At 45.4% G+C, this 13491-nt stretch overlaps 1 protein-coding gene across 2 annotated transcripts in view; it reads left to right on the plus strand.

Moving 5' to 3' along the window:
* Positions 1–775: 775 nt before the first annotated feature.
* Positions 776–13491, plus strand: part of LOC120026400 (guanine nucleotide-binding protein G(z) subunit alpha-like) — a 38508-nt gene continuing 25792 nt past the window's right edge. For both annotated transcript variants that reach the window (XM_038971260.1, XM_038971259.1), the window contains exon 1: positions 776–968. The gene's annotated coding sequence lies outside the window, so the exon portion shown is untranslated. The remainder of the gene's footprint in view (positions 969–13491) is intronic.

Raw genomic sequence — 13491 nt, forward strand, 5'->3', positions numbered from 1 at the left:
TGTGCCTGTGCGTGTGCGTGTGTGTGTGTGTGTGCCTGTGTGTGCCTGTGTGTGTTACCTTATTATGGGTATAAGCAGGACACAAAAGGCCCGTTTTTACCAAAGATAGATGAGAGCTGAGGAGAACAGCAAGCCCTACCCCTTCACATCGCATAGTAGGTATGATTTTTTATTTGTCAGCATATCTATTTGTTCTTGGTTAGAGCCAATAGCAGTAAAGGAAGTGGTCCCTCTGTCACAGAAACAGTTGGCACGGAAACAGCACATTACACCATTATCCAATCCCCCTCCCAGCCCCATATCGTCATCACTCCTCTCCCTCCCTTCCTCTCCTCTCTTCTCCCCTTCCCACTCTCTTGCTCTCTCTCTCGTGCATGCTATTTCAGCCATCAATGAAATCACAACCAATCTTGCTGTTGACTTGTCATAGACCAGAGAAAGAGAATAAGCAGGGCTGTTATACATTGAAACACACACATAAGCTGTCCTTTCCATTGCTTCTCATAGGGGTCTCTGTCTGTTTCCCCTTCTCATTGCAGCAGACAGTTTCTATTGTATCCTGTTTTTGTCACAGCCCTGTGTTCTGTTTAGCTTGGTGCCCTTTTACCTCTTTCTCTGTTTCTCTCATGATTTAATCCTGTCCATTTTCCCCTTCTCTCTATCCCTGCTGACTCCTCCCTTCATTTCTCTCTCTCTCCGCTCTCTGACACACTCAAACACGCACACATACACACATGCACACACACCCTCCTCCCCCACCGCTGCAGTGTCTCAACTGCCTTGGAGCAAACAAGAGAGGAAATAGAACACAGACAATAATAAGAAAGGCGAGAAAGAGGGGAATAGAAAGAGAGAGAGTGTGAAAGACAGGAGGATGTTGGACTAAGGGTGGAGTGCACACAGCCTTTCTCTTCCAGCAAGTGTTTGTCTGCAGTATCCCTGGTGAATGGACGCTGGACGGTGAAACGGTAAGCCTGCCTGCTTTATTTTCTCACACACCCTTTTTTTGTCATCACTGCTAAGTTGGCCTCCTTTGGGCCCCCTTTGTTTTTCTGGGGTGGGGTGAGGAATTGCTATGTGACTGTATTCATAATACGGAGGAACAGAACATTTTTCCTCTCAGCTGAGCTCAGGATGGTGATGTTCTGAGATGGAACCAAGGCAAGGCTGCTTCTCCAGTCCCCTCCTCCACCCTCCCTGCTCTCTATGTAGATATAGACATGGACAAGGAGAGCTGGTGTCTGCCTATCTGTGGTGTACATCTCCTCCTTGATACATCCTTGATACATCCTTGATACATATGGTTGTCTGTAATGTTGGGTTTATGTGAAATCGGAAGGATACCTCAAAGGTGTATGTGTGCATGCTCTGTCCATCCCAGCGACCATGGAAGAGAGAGAAGAGAGCCAGTAAAAGCTCTGTCACGTAGGATCTGCTGTATGGCTCTCATGACTGCCTTAGTTAGACAGTGAATGTGACACTGCGGTGGGAGGAGCACACACCCCGTGGAGCGTTGCTCTGCAGGCAGGCACTGGACTGGACATTGGCTTCACATCGGCATTTAGCAGCACTCCGCCTGCCAGCCCACATCAACAATAACATCAGCACTTCGATCGATAACTGTTTTGACCCGGGATGGGTGTGTGTGGAGGTGTATTTGTGATGTGTGTGCATGAGTGTGATTGTGACAAAGTGAGAGAGTGTGTGTGTTCGCTGCTCTCCATCGGCCACAGCACTGAGGGTCATTTGTTTTATTTTAAAAATCCCTCATATCTCTAATGAGGCATTACCGTGGCTTGTGGAGAGGGGTCAGAGTCAGCAGTGCAGTGCCAGGAGTCTTTCTGTGTGTGTTTGTGTGTATGTGTGAGTGAGAGAGAGAGCGATAACCTGCGCAGGGAGGGGTCGAGGGGCTAGGGGGTTTAACAGTGGGGAGGCAGATGAGGTTGATGCAGTGGAGAGAGAGAGAAATGGGGAAAGAGAGAGAGAACGAGATTGGGAAACAGGAGGAAAACAGGACAAGAGAGGAGAGATGGAGAGAATGTAATGAGAAACATTGAGGGGACAGGGCTGTTTAGCCGAGTGTCACCGGAGATGATGGATGATGCAGACTAAAGAACTGGCTGCATGCGATAGTCTGAAAGAATGAAGTGAAACAGCCAACATCCAGGCCCTCAGACATCTAAAAATGGAGGAAGAAAATCCCACAATGCTTTGGGATCTCTGGAGGAAGACAGATCAAATCAAATCAAATTTTATTAGTCACATGCACCGAATACAACAATACAACAATACAATACAAATACAATTTCACCTTACAGTGAAATGCTTACTTACGAGCCCCTAACCAACAATGCAGTTAAAACATTTTTTTTTTAAATAAATATGAATAAGAAATAAAAGTAACAAGTAATTAAAGAGCAGCAGTAAAATAACAATAGCGAGACTATATACAGGAGGAACTGGTACAGAATCAATGTGATGAGGTACCGGTTAGTCGAGGTAATTGAGGTAACATGTACATGTAGGTAGAGTTATTAAAGTGACTATGCAAAGATGATAACAGAGAGTAGCAGTGGTGTAAAGGGGGGGTGGGGGGGGGGGGGGGGGTAGCCATTTGATTAGATGTTCAGGAGTCTTATGGCTTGGGGGTAGAATCTTTTTAGAGCCTCTTGGATCTAGACTTGGCGCTCCGGTACCGCTTGCCATGCGGTAGCAGAGAGAACAGTCTATGACTAGGGTGGCTGGAGTCCTTGACAATTTTTAGGGCCTTCCTCTGACACCGCCTGGTATAGACATCCTGGATGGCAGGAAGCTTGGCACCAGTCATGTACTGGGCCATTCGCATTACCCTCGGAAGTGCCTTGCGGTCGGAGGCCGAGCAAATGCCATACAGGCAGTGATGCAACCAGTCAGGATGCTCTCGATGTTGCTCTTTGAGGATCTGAGGACCCATCCCAAATCTTTTCAGTCTCCTGAGGGGGAATAGGTTTTGTTGTGCTCTCTTCGCGACTGCCTTAGTGTGCTTGAACCATGTTGGTGATGTGGACACCAAGGAACTTGAAGCTTTCAACCGGCTCCACTCCAACCCTGTCGATGAGAATGGGGGCGTGCTTGGTCCTCTTTTTCCTGTAGTCCACAATCATCTCCTTTGTCTTGATCACATTGAGGGAGAGGTTGTTGTCCTGGCACCACATGGCCAGGTCTCTGAACACCCCCCAATAGGCTGTCTCGTCGTTGTTGGTGATCAGGTCTACCACTGTTGTATCATCGGCAAACTTAATGATGGAGTTGGAGTCGTGCCTGGCCGTGCAGTCATGAATGAACAGGGAGTACAGGAGGGGACTGAACACGCACCCCTGAGGGGCCCCTGTGTTGAGGATCAGCGTGGTGGATGTGTTGTTACCTGCCCTTACCACCTGGGGGTGGCCCGTCAGGAAGTCCAGGATCCAGTTGCAGAGGGAGGTGTTTAGTCCCAGGGTCCTTAGCTTATTGTTGAGCTTTGTGGGCACTATGGTGTTGAATGCTGAGCTGTAGTCAATGAATAGCATTCTCACATACTGAAGGTGTTCCTTTTGTCCAGGTGGGAAAGGGCAGTGTGGAGTGCAGTAGAGATTGCATCATCTGTGGATCTGTTAGGGCGGTATGCAAATTGGAGTGGGTCTAGGGTTTCTGGGATAATGGTGTTGATGTGAGCCATGACCAGCCTTTCAAAGCACTTCATGGCTGCAGACGTGAGTGCTACAGGTTGGTAGTCATTTAGGAAGGTTACCTTAGTGTTCTTGGGCACAGGTACTATGGTGGTCTGCTTGAAACATGTTGGTATTACAGACTCAGACAGGGAGAGGTTGAAAATGTCAGTGAAGACACTTGCCAGTTTGTCACAGTACACGTCCTGATAATCCATCTGTCCCTGCGGCCTTGTGAATGTTGACCTGTTTAAAGGTCTTACTCCCATCGGCTGCGGAGAGCGTGATCACACAGTCTTCCGGAACACCTGGTGCTATCATGCATGTTTCATTGTTATTTGCTTCGAAGCGAGCATCAAAGTAGTTTAGCTCGTCTGGTATGCTCGTGTCGCTGGGTATCTTTTGGCTGTGCTTCCCTTTGTAGTCTGTAATGGTTTGCAAGCCCTGCCACATCCGACGAGCGTCAGAGACGGTGTAGTGCATTTTGATCTTAGTCCTGTATTGGTGCTTTGCCTGTTTGATGGTTCGTCGGAGGGCATAGCGGGATTTCTTATAAGCTTCCGGGTTAGAGTCCCGCTCCGTGAAATTGGCAGCTCTTGCCTTTATCCCAGTGTGGATGTTGCCTGTAATCCATGGCTTCTGGTTGGGGTATTCACGTACAGTCACTGTGGGGATGACGTCATCGATGCACTTGTTGATGAAGCCAATGACTAATGTGGTGTACTCTTCAATGCCATCAGAGGAATCCCGGAACATATTCCAGTATGTGCTAGCAAAACAGTCCCGTAGCTTAGCATCTGCTTCATCTCACCACTTTTTCATTGATCGAGTCACTGGTGCTTCCTGCTTTAATTTTAAGCAGGAATCTTGAGGATAGAATTATGGTCAGATTTGCCAAATGGAAGGTGAGGGAGAGCTTTGTATGCGTCTCTGTGTGGGGAGTGAAGGTGGTCCACAGATTTTTTCTCTTTAGTTGCACATTTAACATGCTGATAGAAATTTGGTAAGACCGATTTAAGTTCCCCTGCATTAAAGTCCCCGGCCACTAGGAGCGCCGCCTCTGGGTGAGCGTTTTCCTGTTTGCTTATGGCGGAATACAGCTCATTGAGTGTGGTCTTAGTGCCAGCATCAGTCTGTGGTGGTATGTAGAGAGCTACGAAAAATACAGATGAAAACTCTCTAGATAGATAGTGTGTTCTTCAGCTTATCATGAGATACTCTACCTCAGGTGAGCAAAACCTCGAGACTTCCTTTGAAATTTACAAAAATACATAGTCCGCCGCCCCTTGTCTTAAAAGACGCCGCTGTTCTATCCTGAAGATACAGCATATAACCAGACAGCTGTATGTTGATAATGTTGTCGTTCAGCCACGACTCTGTGAAGCATAAGATATTACAGTTTTGAATGTCCCGTTGGTAGTTTAATCAAGTCAAGCCAAGTCAATATGGAATATTTCAAGAACTTTGAACGTTTCTTCTTTGAACGTTGCAGTCGCAACAACCATCAAGAGCTATGATGAGACTGGCTCTCATGAGGACTGACACAGGAAAGGAAGACCCAGTTACCTCTGCTGCAGAGGATAAGTTCATTAGAGTTACCAGCCTCAGAAATTGCAGGCCAAATAAATGCTTCACAGAATTCAAGTAACTCAACATCAAGTATCTCAACATCAACTGTTCAAAGGAGACTGCGTGAATCAGGCCTTCATGGTCAAATTGCTGCAAAGAAACCACTACTAAAGAACACCAATAAGAAGAGACTTGCTTGGGCCAAGAAACACGAGCAATGGACATTAGACTGGTGGAAATCTGTCCTTTGGTCTGATGAGTTAAAATGTGAGATTTTTGGTTCCAACAGCTGTGTCTTTGTAAGACGCAGAGTAGGTGAACGGATGATCTCCGCATGTGTGGTTCCCACCGTGAAGCATGGAAGAGGAGGTGTGATGGTGTGGGGGTGCTTAGCTGGTGACTCTGTCTGTGATTTATTTAGAATTCAAGGCACACTTAACCAGCATGGCTACCACAGCATTTTGCAGCGATCCCATCTGGTTTTCGCTTAGTGGGACTATCATTTGTTTTTCAACAGGACAATGACACAACACACCTCCAGGCTGTGTAAGGGCTATTTGACCATGAAGGAGAGTGATGGAGTGCTGTATCAGATGACCTGGCCTCCACAATCACCTGACCTCAACCCAATTGAGATTGTTCGGGATGAGTTGGACCGCAAAGTGAAGGAAAAGCAGCCAACAAGTGCTCAGCATATGTGGGAACTCCTTTAAGACTGTTGGAAAAGCCTTCCAGGTGAAGCTGGTTGAGAGAATGCCAAGAGTGTGCAAAGCTGTCATCAAGGCAAAGCGTGCCTACTTTGAAGAATGTAAATATTTGTTTAACAGTTTTTTAGTTTCTACATGATTCCATATGTGTTATTTCATAGTTTTGAGGTCTTCTATTATTCTACAATGTAGAAAATAGTAAGAATAAAGAAAAACCCTTGAATGAGTAGGTGTGTCCAAACTTTTGACTGGTACTGTATGTCTAGTGTAACTTGCAGTTATTCATGGTAAATCTAAATGGCTATCATATGGCTATCACATACTTTCTTACACATTGAAGATGAAACTATCATAAGGTTCAGTTTACACGTAGAAGGTACTAGTACACACAGAAGGACCGGGTAGGGCAAAAATTAGACGTGGACCAAGCAAACGTAACAACGTCAGGTCAGACATTTCACATACTTTAAAATCTTGGTGTGCTTTACGTTATGGAGGTATGTCAACAATTTAAACTGGTAACTCTACAGAGAAGAAATGTGACCCATAGTGATGTCACTGTTTGGAAGGTTGGTGCTGCCATGTCAGACACAGCTCCTTCTGCACTATGGGAGATGTCCACCAAAGACAGAACCACATGCCTAATCAGTCCTACAGTACATTATATCACCTCAAACAAAAACGTCATGTAGCCTAGGACCCAGCATTCTGTGTCTGTATTTTCTGTTACACAATAATAAGTATATCTCAGGAAATAACTACCGGACCACAGGTCAGAGATCTGAAAAATATTTCCTCACATATCCCATTTTCCGACTTCTATTTGCAGACTTGCTTTTCAAGCTAACAGCCTAGATGACACTCTAATATGATGTAGTTTGATAACCCATGCAATTAGAGTGGGATTGAAGCCTGAAGTTGGACTGAGAGGAGAGGGAATTGGAAAGAGCAGTAATAGGGCTTAACACAAAGTCAGAGGTCTCTGGTAACCTTGGCTGTAAGAATGGATGACAGGGATCATATCAAACTAAATCACACCCCTTCATTGAGCGCTCTTTAAGGTTTTGCTGACACACATTGGTTAAACTCACACACTCACATGATGCCATTGCCCATGTGGTGTCATACAAGACACAAACTTATATAATTGCCATATTGGTCTACAATACATCACATGCTTGGAATTTGGGCACAGCAGTACTAGCATAGCACAACACATTTCTGCCATTTTGAATGGGGCTTTTAATAACCTGCCAGTAAAGTTCCCCAAAGAACATATCCAGCAGGAAAAACAATGGTTAAGTTCAATTTGACCCCTCCTAAACCCTCTGTAAGGTTGCCTCTGCCCCTCCATTGTGAGACATAATGGCTTGGGACAGCTGTAGCTTTAAAGTGACAGTGGCCGGTTTGTCTCTATGTTTTTTGGTCTGAGAAGGACACTGGGGTTGTATCATATGCTTCCCTCATCTATGCCCTTGTAGGTTAGAAGACTTGGCTGACTTTACCACTTAAATTGATTATATTATAGTACGGGAAATGATACAATATGTCCATCTCCTCTTACACTTAAGAACAATGATTTATGTGGACACATTTAATGTTATACTGTATCATATTACTCTAGGCCTGCAGGCTGTGGGAATATTCACCAAACCGGCCTCTATGAAATTGTTCTGCTAATTCCTTTAGCAATTGAATAACTCTGATAACCTACTCTGGAATGCAGTAAACACAGAAATAATGACTACTGTGAACCCTTTTTTAGCAGGATGTACCTTTTTTATTTGTTATTCTGCTAGGTCCAATACTGTGCCAAGGCTCTTGTGACCCATCATGCTGACTGGCTTCCTAGATTTCTGACTGTCAATTGGACTGAATCAAATTAGGGTGGGGCTTTATCTGTTTGTAGTAACGTTACAGTAAGTAAGCATTAGGTTATCGTTGAGTTTTATGTAAATCTACATAAATTAATTTATCTTTCTCTCCTTCCCTCCTCCCTTTCTCCCTCGCTAATCTGTGCTGGCGCTCAGAACTAGGACCCTGTGTGTGTGCCTGAGGACGATGGGCCCTCTTCCCAGCACTAATTACTGAGGGCAGAGCAAAGGAACTAACAGAGCATCTTTGTGTTCCATTCCTCACACATAACATCAGTCATATGACAGAGTACAAGGAGGAGGTGGTGGAGGAGGAAGTGGTGGAGGAGGTGGAGGAGGGCAGGAGGTAGTGGAGGAGGGGAGGAGGAGGTGGTGGAGGAGGGGGGAAAGAGGTGGTGGAGGAGAGGAGGAGGTAGTGGAGGAGGTGGTGGAGGAGGGGAGAAGGGGAGGAGTGGAGGAGGTGGTGGCGGAGAAGGTGGTGGCGGAGGAGGAGGAGGTGATGGAGGAGGGGAGGAGTGGAGGAGGGAAGGAGGTGGTGGTGGAGGAGGGGAGGAGGTGGTGGTGGAGGAGGGGAGGAGGTGGTGGTAGAGGAGGAGGAGGTGGTGGAGGAAGAGGGAAGGAGGTGGTGGTGGAGGAGGAGGGGAGGAGGTGGTGGAGGAGGAGGGAAGGAGGTGGTGGTGGAGGGAGGAGGGAAGGAGGTGGTGGTGGAGGAGGGGAGGAGGTGGTGGAGGAAGAGGAGGAGGTGGTGGAGGATGTGGTGGTGGAGGAGGAGGAAGGGAGGGGTGGGGATGCTCTGGACTGGAGGACCATTGAGGGTGTTGGAGAGGGTTTGAGAGGTGACAGTTTTTGAGTGTGTGTGTTTGAGTATGTGTATGTGTATGTGGGTGTGTACACTATGTTTGTGTGTGCTGTGACCATGGCTGCTACTGGCTTTAGGTCAGGAACCTCAACAGCACATCCAAAGTGTCCCAGAGCAGCAAATGAAGCCTGCATACTGATGGAAGGTGGCAAGTCTGCAAGGACACCACTGTCTGCAGGTCTAGTAATGGAATATTAAGTTGATGTGGAGGTCATGGGCCAACAGAAGTCTGTAACTGTGTGTATGTGTGTGTGTTTGTGTGTGTGCACACGTGCATGTGTACAGATACCCTTGAACACTGTTAAATTGGCATCATATCATTCTTTGTCTGAATCAGATTTTTTTTAAACGTCAAGGTTTGGAGGAAACAAAGTATGTCAGATTGCCTTGTTTTATGACTGATAGCCTTGTCTTATGACTGATAGCCTTGTCTTATGACTGATAGCCTTGTCTTATGACTGATAGCCTTGTCTTATGACTGATAGCAACTGCTGTCAGCAAGATCTATGGAAGTACTTATGGATACATTTGACTGAGGGCTTATCCAGTGTGGAATAATACGTTTTTTGTGAGTTGGTGTATATGGTGCAAGGTTTCCCTGTATCTTAACATGCCATAAATTTGATTTATACATATCTGATACTGCTCGTCAGTAACCTCTACTGCACATTGCAGTCTTTTCCAGAGGCTTGCTTGCCAGACTCATGGCGCGGCAGCTGTGTGGAGAGACTGCCCTACACTGACCAGTATTCTTTCAATACGGCACCCATATTGATGACCCTGCTGCTGTACTGGTGTTTCCTATTGCAGTCTATTCCAGCTAAGTTTCCTCATCCTGACCCAATGATGAAAGCACCAACTGCAGGATGTTAACTAACAGTCAGTGGCTTACAGCAGACACAAAATGGCTGTTCCCCCACAGTTTCCCTTCTGTTAAAAAAAAACTGTGGCGGCTGCTGAGGGGAGGACGGCTCATAGTAATAGCTGGAATGGAGTGTAATGGGCTGGTATCAAACACATGGAAACCAGGGAAGTCGTCCTCCCCTCAGCAGCCTCCACTGGTCATGAGAAAAATATAACTGTGTTTGTGCCTGTGTTAGTGGAAAGATAAGTAGCCTGAGCCTTGTCCTGAAATATGATTATGTTAAATAAGAATACTATCAACTGGTTTTAAGCAGGTTGAAGAGTGAATAAGCTACAAAGCAGCCTGACTGAGTGTTTGCTTTGTCACTCAAATAACTATCCCAGTTTTGTTTCACAGACATTGAGACACACACACACACACACACACACACACACACACACACACACACACACACACACACACACACACACACACACACACACACACACACACACACACACACACACACAGGCATAAGTAAATGGACAGACAGACATAGATACAGGCACAACACACGCACACACACACACAGATTGCTGGACTCGCTCCACCTTCTACCATCCTTTCCCTTGAGTGGGCTGGCTCACGGCTCTGTCTGTGCACAAATGTGCCATTGTCAGCGCCGGCTGGCCTTGTGACTCAGTGTGACCCGCTCCATCGGCGGGACGGGAAGGCAGAGGGGCACAGGCAGGCGCTGAGGCAAGGCACACCAAACACAGTCCCTTATCACATAGGATCTGCTAGTAACTACACTGAGCCCCCACCACTACCCTGCTCCCAACCCTCTCTACAGCCCACTGTTTTGGAGGGATGAAAAATGAACACTGCCTTTCATTGTTTACCATGATGTAGGAACAGTGTACCCATGTGACCTACTTGTTGAGTGTATGTACTGACATGTATGTGTAACTGATAGATGCGCACACACACACACACACACTACATGTTAATGTTTTTAAATGTATGGAAAACGTAAAGTATTTTGTCTGTAATGTATTTTTCGTTATGTGTCAGACCCCAGTAAGATTAGCTGTCAACATTGGTGTCGGTTATTGGGGATCCTAATCAATCGAAAACCTAGTGTCTGCCTCCCACCCAGGGCCAGAAAGCGAGAGAGTGAGTGTACCAAATCATGAACAAACACAATGGTCAAGGCCAGATCTTCAGTCTAAATTGTAAGTGGTCCATGCACAAATGTTCTCAAACAACTGAATGATTGTCGGGGTTAAAAACCAAAACATTTATCAAATAATTCAGTTAAATAACTATTATTACGGTTCCTGGGGATATGTGTGGCGCAAAAGCCCCCAGCATGCAGTGGGTGTTTTGAGAGAAGCTGAGCCAGCGTACTGTCTGAGGAAGCATTCCTTTATACTGTGTGCTTTCTGTGTGTGTGTCCATATTTGGGATGTGTGGGGTGAGGCAAGGACAACAAAAGTATTTTTTGTATTCTTAGTTTAAGACATGGGTTTGGTAACACTTTATTTGAATGTTTCATCCTAATCCCTACAGAAGATAATTATAAACATGGTTTAGTTATACTTGAATTGTAAGTCTAACAACAGTTCATGACAACAGTATATCACATTGTTAGTTTGTGCGGTAAACATGTTATGAACAAGTGTTCTGTCATTTCAGCAATGGCCATATTCCCTCCATGATGTTATCCCTGGTAGTAAAGAGTAATTGTGAAGTTGGCCAGAAGTCCTACCCCAGCAGCCTCAATAGGGGAGTAAATGCTCTCACTATGACCCAATCCCACACATCCTACACCCAGCTCCCAGAACACGGGAGGACGCCTGGTATTTCCTCAGGCCAATTAAAAGTTCTGGCACGAGTCAGGAGACAACAGAAAGAAACTTATGGGCGACCTCTGATGTACCCCAGAAGGTTTAGGAAATGAATGATTATAATACATTTATTGAACTTGCTGATTGAACACAAGGTCCCAGATATGGTTGCAGCACTGATTAATTTATCCATATAGAATCCAAGGAGGCTGCCAGAGGCCCCTCCCCTCACCTCATTTGACAGGAATCCTGGGTCATTCTGGGGGGACTTTGTCAGATGACACATCTTGGGGCAGTAAGTTTTATCAGCTAACACACACTCCCCCCTCTCTCCCCCTAATCACTGTCATACACACACTCCCCCCACTCTCCCCCTAATCACTGTCATACACACACCCCCTCTCTCCCCCGAATCACTGTCATGTACACTCTCTCCCCCTAATCACTGTCATGTACACTCTCCCTTCTCTCTCCCCCTAACCACTGTCATACACACACTCCCCTCCCTCTCTCCCTAATCACTGTCATGTACACTCCCCTCTCTCTCCCTCTAATCACTGTCATGTATCAAATCAAATCAAATGTATTTATATAGCCCTTCTTACATCAGCTGATATCTCAAAGTGCTGTACAGAAAATGCTGTACAGAAAATGTACACTCCCCGCTCTCTCCCCCTAATCACTATCATGTACGCCCTCCCCTCTCACTCCCCCTAATCACTGTCATGTGGGAGAGCGAACGCAGACCCAGTGATGATGATGGACTCATTTAGGGCTCTTTGAGAAGTCACTGGTGCTCTAAATGTACAGTCTAGTCAAATTAAGTGTTCTATCTGTACATATTCCACATCTACTGGGTGTCTGACAGTTGCACTAATGTCTGATAATGTGCTCTGATACTGTATATAGAGGCCTGTTTCTAACGGGTTGATCTATTTTAGCAGCATTCCATTCCTCAAGGACAAACGACATTGAGGGCGTCAGGATTGTGAACTGGGATCAGATCTGGGTTATTATGGGAAACCCATAGCTAGTAGGGCACCAACTAACCAGCATATTGAAGCAACAACTCTATTCAGGCCAAACTCTCAATCTTGTATAATGCAACACAAAGTGCTGAGTCCTGAAGATCACTCAGTCTGCGACCTACATCTACTATGGCTCTGACGTAGGATGGTATGAGTGAGCTCACCGGCAGTGACTCACTACAGCGATACAGGAAATTTTTTAGGTTGAAACATTTGCCTCAAGCATGCAAAGCATTCTCATGAAATGTCCATGTTTATTGAACATATGAAGCCAGTCATAATTTTCAGAGGCAGGAGGACATTGTGCTGTCTGTCTGTTTGTGATGGAAGGTTGTAGTGGAGTGACATTGATCTTTTTCTCTGCTGCCTGAGGGATATTAAATTGACTTTCTGGTTGTTGTCCGAGTTTTTTGAAGGCAGCCTGCTGGTATCTGCGTTTTGGTATGTGTGTTTTGCCTCATTTTAAAGCTATATTTTAACACATTTTTGAGTGAGCACTTCCACTTTATTGGATCAAATTCAATACACTTTGAATTATTATACAATCCAACACCAATGAAACCAAAGTTGAATTACGCCTCAGAACATCTAGGGTGGTCATGGGTCATTCCTCCACTAGCTCTTAACCAAATACTGTAAATCAATCATCTCCAGTTACTGAATTGCAGGCTATGCATTGATAATTAGTAATTTCTCAGTGTTCCAGTAACAGCGAGTTTATCATTGAAAGTTTCCACCACAATCTCAATCTCAGTACTTTTGACTCTGAATCAGTTTCAGTTATTATTTTGTGACTTGGTCTTGTTTTCTTGTAGCTACAGATCAAATCAATATTCGGGTTTTGCTCCCTCTAAATTCCCGAGATCCAGCACAGCTCCTAGTCTGTTATTAAACTGTAGTGAGGTTAACCCCCCAAATATTAAATATTAATCTTACCAGCATTATGTTCTTAATAATCCAGACCTTTTGTACCTTTAAAGGGATACTACGAGATTCTGGCAATTAAGCCATTCTCTACTTACCCAGAGTCAGATGAACTCGTGGATACCATTTGAATGTCTGTCTGCAGTATGG

The sequence above is a fragment of the Salvelinus namaycush genome, chromosome 31 (genome assembly GCF_016432855.1).
Source record: "Salvelinus namaycush isolate Seneca chromosome 31, SaNama_1.0, whole genome shotgun sequence".
NCBI classification, from domain to species: Eukaryota; Metazoa; Chordata; class Actinopteri; order Salmoniformes; family Salmonidae; genus Salvelinus; species Salvelinus namaycush.